Source organism: Cryptomeria japonica, chromosome 6, assembly GCF_030272615.1.
Source record: "Cryptomeria japonica chromosome 6, Sugi_1.0, whole genome shotgun sequence".
Lineage (NCBI taxonomy): Eukaryota > Viridiplantae > Streptophyta > Pinopsida > Cupressales > Cupressaceae > Cryptomeria > Cryptomeria japonica.
Window position 1 is genome coordinate 405,228,197 of NC_081410.1, and position 11,271 is coordinate 405,239,467.

Below are 11,271 nucleotides of genomic sequence, written 5' to 3' on the forward strand. Positions count from 1 at the left end.
ATTTCCTACCTACCCTTGTTTCTTATTGAGCCACATGTCATGTTTGTCTACTCACATATCCATATAGCCTTGCCTATATAAGAAGACTCATATTCATTGTATGTAACAACGATTGATGATCCAGTTGATAGTATTTTCATCTTGATAGAATATAGTTTATTTCTATCATATATTTTGTCTCTCTTATTTGTGCTTTCCATTTCCTCTTGATCTTGGCAAAATCTCACATGGTATCAGAGCCATTAGAGTGTCATTGGTTTGCTAATTGAGAGAAATTTGATGCTATTTGGGGTTGTGTATTTTGGAGTTTTCTATTGCAAGTTATTTTTGAAGCTTGATGGGTCAAATCTGAGGTTACCATTGGATTGAGGAGGACCAAAAAAGATAGTTTTGCCTTTTATTTCATCCAAATCGGACTTCGGAGGCCAAATCTAGAGGCATTTGAAGTTTGATGCTACGGCGGAAATTTTCCAGAAATTATAATTTTGCAGGCATTTTTCAAATAGTGATATCTCACTCATCCGAACTCATTTTTTCGAGCAATTTTTTTTGTTTTGGGGTAGAATTTAGTGATCTGTACAGTGGTGTAGGAGTTTTCTGATTTTTGGATATAGGCTTTTCGAAAATCATGAAATCCCAATTTTTACAACTTTTAAGGCTTCGTTTGGGCTCATATGGACTCCTTTTCAGGTGCCGTTTTTTTTGAAAGTGCATATTTTTTCATCTACTTTCAAAATCTGCCATCTATTTGCAGTGATTTTAAGTAAAAATTGTACTTTCAATATTTGGCCATTTTTGGCATATTTGGTACTTGCATTTTGCTTGGATCTCAATTTAGATCACTAGCAGTATTTGTTGAAGTCTCTTAGATCTCATTTTGAGAAGTTGTAAATTGAAATCAGAAGTCCACGTTGCCTTGTTTTGCAAGTGGCCCATTGTATACACACTAAGTATAAAGTGCCAAAATCCTCATTTTGGGGGGGTGTCTTGTGTGATTGTGCCTCTCTCTATCTTGTGTTTTTTCATTTTGGTGCTATGGGTTCTCCTAAATTTCCACTTTTAACTCCTCATAATTATGCATCATGGAAAATTAAAGCATGGAGTAAACTAATGGAAAAAGGACTCATTCATTATGTAAATGAAACTATTACAGCACCACCTGATCCTAAGGCTGATCCTAATGCTCAAATTGAATGGCTTACTAAGAATGCTATGGCACTTGGAACTCTTAGAAAGTATGTATCAGATGACCTCATTTTTCACATTGATAAGTGTACAACAATTAAAGAGGCTTGGGATATTTTTCAAAAATTGTATGGTCAAGTTGATAAGATTAAGGGCTACAAGCTTGATAGTGAACTCACAACTTTGGATCCCAAGGATTTTGATACAATCCAAGATTACGTCACAAAAGCAACTAAGTTAAGAGCAAAGCTAAAGGATTGTGGAATTGACAAAAAGGATGGTCAATTGGTTTATAACTTGTTGGACAAGCTTCCTTCAGAGTATGTAGCCTTTGTATCTAGCTTTCATACTCATAGGTTAGCTCAAGGTTCCTCATACACTTTTCCCTCATTTGATTCATTCACGGAGATGTTGATACTTGAGCAACCTAAGTTGACCACAATGGGAATTCTCAAATCTACAAAGTCACAAGCTTTGGTGGCTAATAAAGGGAATCAAAGCAATCAAGGAAAATATAAGAATCAAAAGCAACTTAAGTCAAAACAACAACAAGATGGAGCACAATCTTCCTCTCCACAACAAGGTGATTCACCATTCTCACCTAAGAGGAAATCTTATAAGGACAATCTTTTTTGTGGATATTGCAAGAAGTCAGGACATGATGAACATCATTGTTATAAGAAGGATATTGATGAGCTGAAGAATCTTCTTGAGAAGAATAGAATCAACCTACCTTCTAGAATGTCTACATCGGCTTCTTCTTCCAAGGATAAAGGAAAGGATCACTCTTTTGGGATAGATAAAGGAAAGGGACAAGCTCTTTGTGCTACTACAAGTCATGATTTAGGGAGAAGGCTTCTAGATTCAGGGGCTTCTCATCATATGGCATCTTCGCAGTCTATGTTTTCTACATTTGAGCCTTGCCACATGCCGCAGATTTTGATGGGCAATCATACATACATGGATGTGATTGGGAAAGGATCTATTGCCATTGGGGATAACTCCTTCAATGATATGTTGTGTGTACCCCACTTGACAAATAATCTTCTTTCCATCTATCAAATCACACATGGGGCAACTAGGAAAACTGTGGAGTTCACACCTGATTCAGTTATCATTAGAGACTTGGAGAGTGGAGCTATCATTGCGACTGGGGTGGTTGATCATGCATCTTAGTTGTACTCTTTTTCAGATTTTGGTCCTATTGATAAGGTTGGTTCTTCCTATGTTGATGATTCAGATTTTGAGAACTTTGGGCATTTGAACTTGGGAATTTTCACATGTGACCCCGTTTTCGATCCTTGCATTTCATCTCCTTCTATTGATATCACACCACCTATTGCACCTGATGATGCAGCTAGTGCGATAATTTTGCCTTCTTATGATTCAGTGCAACAGGATATTTCATGTCTTCCACCTTCAGTTGATTGGGATGCCTACTTGACAGACATTGCAGGTTTGTTTGTGAACTCCTACATTACAGATTTGGGAGACACCATTCATGACATTCATCTTCTCTTTGATGAAGATGATCCTTCTTTGATTGCTGCAAGGGATAACTCTGACCCTCTTGTGCATTCTCTACATGATCAATCTTTAGAGGTTGACATGATTGTGGATACTTTTGTACAACACTTGGAGGAGGTCTCTTTATCTTTTGAGGAGACATATGAGTCTTTGGATATTGTTCTACATTCATCTCCACTAGATCTTGGAGTGCCTTTTTCAGTAGTGTGGCATAGTTTACCACCTTTGGAGGGGGTACCTTTCAGCATCGACATGGGGACTCTTGAGCAGTTTTTTAGAGATTCCTTTCATCATGAGTATTTTTGCTTCATCTTCCCTTCATGGTTGGGGAGACTTTTTGGATACACCTTTGGTTTTGTTTCTTCCTAAGGGGAGGAACGTGGTTCGACGTTCATGGAGCAGTTTCTTCATTCATCTTCGAGCTTCTATCATTGATGCAGATTCCACATTGAGGGGGGGCTTCCTAGTCTCTCTTCTTCTTCTCTCATATGGGGGGGGACTTTTTCCTCACATGGGGTTTTGTCCTTCACATACTTCTATGAGAGTTATTTGTATCTAGTTTTCATCTCTCTTTTGGGGGAGGGTTTTTTCCCATTGGGTTTTTCTCTCTTTCCCCACTTTGTGAGAGATTTCCTTGTATTGATTTTCATGCATTTGCATTTGTACATGGGTACCTAACATGGCCTCGTAGTCAGGACCCACCTTGCATTGCTTAGTTGCATTGTAGACTTAAGTGCATTCCCTTAAGTTGCACTTAAGGGGGGATGTTGGTGTAAATAATTATTCATCTTGGATATTATTATACCTTACTTAAGTTTACTTAGGTACATGCATTTCATAATAGTTTGGGTATGAGACACTTGGGTGTTTGTGCCACATTGGGATAGTGTGTGTAGGAGAATTTCCACCTTTTATGGTGTGATCTTGTTGTTACACTCCACATTCAGTGGGTGATCCACCTCATGTGGAATATTATATTGTTTCTCCTACCTACCCACACCTATTTCCTACCTACCCTTGTTTCTTATTGAGCCACATGTCATGTTTGTGTGCTCACATATCCATATAGCCTTTCCTATATAAGCAGGCTCATATTCATTGTATGTAACAACGATTGATGATCTAGTTGATCAATATTTTCATCTTGATAGAATATAGTTTATTTCTATCATATATTTTGTCTCTCTTATTTGTGCTTTCCATTGCCTCTTGATCTTGGCAAAATATCACACTCATGTTCTTCTTGTTTCTTCTTATTGGTTACTATTTATGTTGTTTGATGTAGCTTTTCTTGTCATTGTTCTTCTTTAGAGACTGATTTCTTTCTTTGCTTTGGTTGTTCATAATTATGTCGCTTTTGATTTGGTTTTGAATATCCAAGTCCTGATTTATCTTCTTTAGATTGCGAGTGAGGACAAATAGGTTCTGAAATACCTTGATGTCGCTTACCAATTGGTCATTTTCCTTCATATCCTATTTTTTGCATGATCTTATAACCATTGCCATATTGTTCTAAGGGAATATTGACTTCTGCAGTTGTTGCTATAGTTTCATTTTCATCTTTGTATAGCCAACCAAGAATGTCCTTGTCTTCAGTTTCTTCTGCAAGCGTTCCAGCTCTAATAAATGCTCCATTAAACATTTCTTTTGATTTTTTTGAGATCTGTGGTTGGATATTTGTAGGCTTTCCATATGATTTAGGTGAAAGTGGAAAATTATGCAAAGAATATTTTCCCATTCCTTCATCATTTAATTTGAGCTTTTTCTCAAAGGTTTCCCATAACTTTTCTTGAATTTCTTTGGTAGGATATATTGATTCTCTGTTATGTGGAACTCTTGTATCTTGTGTTGGCTTCAGATTGTTGCAATACTGGCTTGAGTCTGCAATTATAGTGACCTCTTGTCTCTCATGAGGATACTTTACACATTGGTGATATGTAGAAGGAACTGCTTGCATTTTGTGAATCCATGGCCTTCCCAGAAGAATGTTATAAGAGAGATTCAAATCTAGAACCTGACATAATGTATTCCTTTCCACAAGTCCTATTTTGATCAGCAACACCACAGTTCCTTTAGAAGAATGCCCCTCTTCATCATAAGCTTTAATGGTTATTTTCTTCTTTGGATCTACTGCATTTTTTGAATATCCCAAAGCCTTTATTAAACTTAATGCACAAATGATTAAGCCAACTCTACCATCTATGAGTACACATTTGACACAAGTTTTATTAATGGTGACTTCAACATGTAAGGGGGCATTGTGAGGATATTGCAAGGATGCGTCATCATTTTCAGAAAATGATATGCAATGAGGGGCTATAAGGTGTCCCACCATGTTTTGGAATTGATATATATCCAAGTCTTTTGAAACTGTTGTTTTCGTTAGATCTTTTTCCAAAATTTCCTTATGCATGGGTCAAACTTTGAGAAGTTCCAAAATTGATATTTGAGCAGGTATTCTTTGCAATTGCTCCACTAAGTTATATTGTCGTGAAGTGGAGGTTGATTCATTTGTTATACCTGGAAATGTGACCTTTGCTTTGCTTCTCGTAATGACATTGATTGGTTTTGAAGGTGTGCTATCCTTAATGATGATGACATTTACCACATCATCATATGTATAAGTGTAGTTTACTTTGGCTTTTCCTTTGTCATCTTTTAATTTGGATCATTCACCTTTTTCATAGTTTGGAATCGGAGTTTTGAAGGCTAGGTGTGATTTGTTTGTCTTATGGCTATCCATTGTGATAGTTACATTATCGATTAAATCTTGGATAAGGTGTTTCAATCTCTGACAATCATTAGTTTGGTGTCCTTTATTCCGATGGTAATTGCAAAAATGATTGTCATTCCACCAATTTGGTTTGACTTGTGGTTCATAACTTCTTGCTTCTAGTAAAATAATCAGTTTTTAATTCACAAGAAGAGTTTTCAAAGTTGATTCCAAGGATTCTCCAATGTTTGTGAATTTCCTGTGAGGATTGGAGAAGAAAGACTTGGATTATTACTTTCTTGATTGTTATTGTTTGGGATCTAACTCGATAGATTAAATATTGGTTGTTGTTTCATAGCATTATTGTCATCATTTCCTCCATTGATGACATTCCTATTCTTTGACCAGAACTTGGGTTTGTCATTGTTGATGTTGTTATTGTGATTGTTGCTATTGTTGTTGTAATAATTATTGTAAAGTTTTAGCTCTCCTTTCTTTACCATTTCATCTTCTATTTTCATACCATTCTCAATCATTTTGGCAAAAGAGGGAGGACATTGCATTTTTAGTCGATAACTCATTTCACTGATAAGATTATCAATGAATATGCCCATCTTTTCTTGATCAGGTACATCTCTTGGATACCTATTAAACATTCATTTCCATCATTTCAAGAATATCATAAAAGATTCACCATTCTTTTGTTTAACAGTGCATAAATCCAGCATTGTTATCTCATTCCTTACATTGTAGGAGTATTGTGAAATAAATCTATTCACGAGTTCTTCAAAAGATTTGATTCCAGATAGTAATATTGAAAACCATTCCATTGATTGTCCATTTAAACTCCTAGGGAAAAGATGCATCAAGTAAGTTTTGTCGTGTGCAAATTCCATTCTCATAGTACAAAACTCCCTAATGTGATCTTGAGGATCATATTTTCCATCGTATTTGTCATATTTAGGGATCTCTCAATGCTATGGAAATGGTATCATATTCAAACTTTTCTCAAAAGGATATGAGAAGATATCTTCCAATGAATACTTCTTGGAGCTTGTTCCATTCTGCATGTCTTGTATCTATTGTTGTAGAGTTTTCATTTGTTGAGTGAGATTTAATAACAGATTATCCATACGGTTTCTCCTTGTCTCTTCGTAAGTTTTTCTATCACTACGCTCTCTTCTTGTGTCATTGTGTTCTTTTCTTGTCTCTTCATGGCTTTCTTTGTTCATATCTTCATTATTTGGGTCATTTGTGTTTTGATTATTACTTATCTCGATATCTTGTTTCAAGGCTTCTATGTTAAATTCTTGTGGCAATTTAGCTCTTGATTTTGCCAACATCAAAAGATATTTTTCTTTTTGCTTTGCTAATAATTTTTCCATTAGTCTATTAAATTTGAAATCTTGCTCTAGGTCTCCAATGGTTTTATAAACTGCTTCCTCATCAACAGTCGTATACCCAATAGTGTGGAATGTTGAATTATCTTCTTCTTCCATTTGTTTTTATTGTTTTATGAGTTGTTCGTATTGAGCTCTAGTCCAAACTAGCATGTGATTATTTCAAAAAATTTGAAGTTTTCAAAAGACAACTCAATAGGTAATTATTGGTTTAGGAAGGTATGCTTTGTTGATTTTACCACTATTGTTTGTCCATTGTGATAAAGTGTCTCTTTGTTGAAAAGCACGTCCTTGCAAAATTTCTCCATCAAATTTTGTGCTACAACCACGTAAATAGTGACAAAAAATGGTGTAGGAATGTCTTATGTTTGAATAAGATCTTTCGACTGATATACAAGAATCTTATCCTTTTCTGAGTAGCTTTATAACTAGGTTTTCTTTTCTTAAGGCGATACTTAAAAGTTATATAAGCATATGATAGTTTACAATTTTGCTTGATTCCAATGTGGGTGCAATTTTGATTTTGATATAACCTAGGTTCAAAATAGGAAAGATATATCCAAGATAATGAACACAAGGTGGATTGATCAAGTTTCGTGATAGAAGATTTGATATATCCTGATGAGAAACTGACAATGATGTTGGTTTTTGCACTTAAGATGTTTGAATCAATAGCTTGTTGAATATTTTATGCTTATGAAAACCTTTTGGAAATAGCCTATTGGATTGGTGACCCAGTTATCGAACTAGTTTGAAAATATGTGATAGTTTAAAGAAAAAACTACTCAAGAAGTGTTTTGATATTGACTTTGAAATTTTGGTTTGATATGCTTTGTTTTAGATGTGAAAAAGCCTTTGTGCTAAATTTTGTGATAAAAAGTGTTAACTTATGGGATAAAAGCACTATTTTGTTGCTTGAAAGTGCTATTCTGACTATGTTTCAAGGATTATTTTCAAATATTTCAGCAAGTTGTTGGATTTTTTGCTCATTTTTAGATGATTTTCTTCAATTTTTTACCATTTTGAGCATGTCATGGACATATAAGACACAATGTTTGAAAAACAAAATGCATAAGCAAGTACAAATCTTATGGCAGGCTGAGACAATAATTGTTGAATATCACATGGGGTTTCCCTTGAGGCTATGATATTCAAAGCATATATTTAGATGCTTGACCCCACTAGCTCCACCCTCGGCACTCACTTCTCTGGGGCAACCAAGCACCAATTTCCATGAAAACTCCCCATGGAAAACTTTATATCTCTACTAAGAATCATATGTGTGTGAGCTACTTCAGAATTCCAACCTCCTGCACCAACAATTAGAAGGATTTTGACAACTAGTACAAGTGGTTTTTAGTAAAGGGTTTCGGTCATGTGGCCATACATGCGGCACTTTCAACTCTGTAAATATAGAAGGTTCCCAACCTATAGAGGTTACGCTCCATAGAGTTTATGGGGAAACATAGTTTCGGTATGAACTTATCAACACATGTTTCTTGTGAATTTTGTCACAAACACGATTTATTTAGAGTGGATTGGAAGGACTTGGTATTAGCCTGTTTCCACTTTGGGCCGTTCCCCTCTCACTGGCCCCCTCAAGGTAGCTCGGGAAGGCAGGCCCTCTAAAGGTTACACATAAAATAAAGTACGTCTGATTTTCTGATCACCATACGAGGGTGAGAGCATACTTACCTACTACTTTATCAAGCACGAAAGACACAAGTTTATTTTAGCCTTCTAAAATCTATGTGCAACTACTTTAAAGAAGTCACTCAAAATGCAAGTTGCATGTTGTCAATTTCTCCCCTTATTAAAGCTAAATGAGCAAGATATGATGTCTTACTTTCCAAAATAGAACTCTTAATTAACTAGGTGAGGAAATGCATGAAATTTTCTTAAAAATAATCCTGCACAAAGACATATCAGTAGTTTGAAAATTTCAGTTCTTGGACATTCGGACGTACAAGAAAATTTTGTCAGTTGCAAATAAAAGAACTATCCTAACAAATGCACTGCGTTTCACCTCAAAAGCGCTAACCTAAAGAACAAAAGCGTTGACCTGAGATAAAAAGCGCTACTCTGAGGACTAAGAAGCGATAAATCACGGACAAAAGTGCTAACCAAAATGACATATGCATTAACTTGCAAGACAAAAGCGTTGCGATTAAATGCATTGATTTGTAGACAAAAGCGCTAACCTAAATGACAAATGTGCTAACCTGAAGGACAAAAGTGCTAATCTATTAAATAAAAGCATTGTCAAAACTCACATAGGTGTGAATATGGATTACAAATGCGTTAAATTTGTTTTTGCAAGAACTAGACAGGATATTAGAAAGATATATGCGAGGCTCCAGCCCCACGATGGGCGCCAAAATGTGTCGACTTGAATTTCATCATCAGAATACTACCCGCAACATGTTAGTTTCAATGCTACAAGAAATCCAACTCAACCAATGAAACTACATGAAATGAATACTAAAATAAAAATATTATTTTTACCTTCATGATTTAAGTCTCATTGTGTCCTAACTCCACTGTTCCTGGTTGCAAATGATTTTCTCTCAGACAAGCACTGGTAACTTCCAAGATGACATGTGAAGAATGGACTGATAACTGATAGTTAACTGATACTATGATATGCAATGCAAAATGATTATGCTAAATGAGAAATACTTATTTGCTTCAAGATTTCAAACTTATGGATGCATAAGTTTTCACAAATGGTTAACTTGAAAACTCACTTGAAGACTAACTCTTTCTCAACTCAAACTCCCATTTTTATAGACTTTAAGAGGATAAGATGATGTGGCCTAGATCAATGGTCATGATCAGATCTGCAAATTTGGATGGCTATGAGAAAAGGTGAAGGTTGAGAGAAAGGGGGAAGGAAAATACAAGTGTCACTCATCTCATCTTGACTAGGTTGCTAACTGAGGAAATCTAGGGATGGTTGGAGAAGATTTAGGGATGAGAGGACAAGTGGACTCAAGTCCTTCCTAAGATGTAGGGATGTTGGAGAGAATATAGAAGAAGGTTAAGAAATATGTGTACGTACACAATATTTCATTAAATTTGGAAGTTGAAGATAAGTGGCTAATAAATGATTTATTTATTTTAATTTTGTTGAATTAATTTAGCCACATGATGGATGAGTTGGCAAAGGAAAGATGAAGTGGAGATGGAAGGATGAGTTGGAAAAGGTATTAAATAATTTAGAAATTATTTAATACTTGAGACTATAGGATAGAGGAATAATCATTAAATATTAAATATTTAATTGATTGGAGGAATAATTAAATATTAGATATTTAATTAATTGAAGGAATAATTAAATATTAGATATTAATTAATTGGTTAGGAGAAAAGGATAAATGAATTAATTAATAAAATATTTTAATTAAATTAATTAATAGGACATGGAATGAATTAAATAAATTAATCTTTTCAAATTAACTATTTAATAGAAGAATAATTATGAAATAAACTTAAATATTTATTTAATAGCTCATAGCCATTTTTATGTGTATACAATAGCATCAACAAATTTGGTCGGAATTCTAAACAGACTTAAAGCGTACATAGGAAAACTTTGGAGGGAAGATTTTAATAATTAGATTTTTCTAGCTTGGCTTAGAAGGGCCCCTTTCCAGGTGGCTAATTTTTTGTGGAATCTATCCACCAAGCTACTCCAGAACATCTCAGGGGGATTTTTGCACAAAGAAAAACCCAAATAGATGGAGGGGAGCAAGTTGATCTGACAATCCAAGATTCTAGCAATTCTTCCTTGTTTGTCAACATGAGTGTTGATGAAAAAATTGAGCTTTTCATCCAATTAATCAGTTGGCTTGTGGCTTTGCAGTAGTTAACCAATGCCAATTTAAGGGTTTTGGCTTCCTTGATAGTAGAAGCACCCATCAACACTGTGTCATCAACAAATTGCTGATGGGAATAGTTCCTATCAATTGACGATGGTCTGGTACCTTTCTATTGACCTTCATAAATAAGTTTACTAATATATCTGCCCAGGTTTTCAGCCAAAATGACAAACAAAATAGGAGATATATGATCCCCTTGTCCGAGACCCCTGGAAGACTTGAAGAAGGGGGTAGGAGAGCCATTGACAATAACCGACAGAGAGGGGGCAGATATCAGTTGGGAGATCATGTGGATCACTTTCTCACCAAATCTGAATGCCTTGAGGATGCTTAGAAGAAAGCACCAATCCACTCGATCATAAGCCTTTGACATGTCAAGTTTCATAAGGAATCCTTGGTTTTTGGATTCTTCCAGGGAGTGAATAACTTCATGGACCGAAATTATGGAATCCAGAATTTGCCTACCAGGAATGAATCTGGTTTGTTGAGGGAAGATAATATCAGGGAGAATGGAGAGCAATCTAAGGGTTAGAACCTTTGATATGATCTTGTAAATAGAATTGAA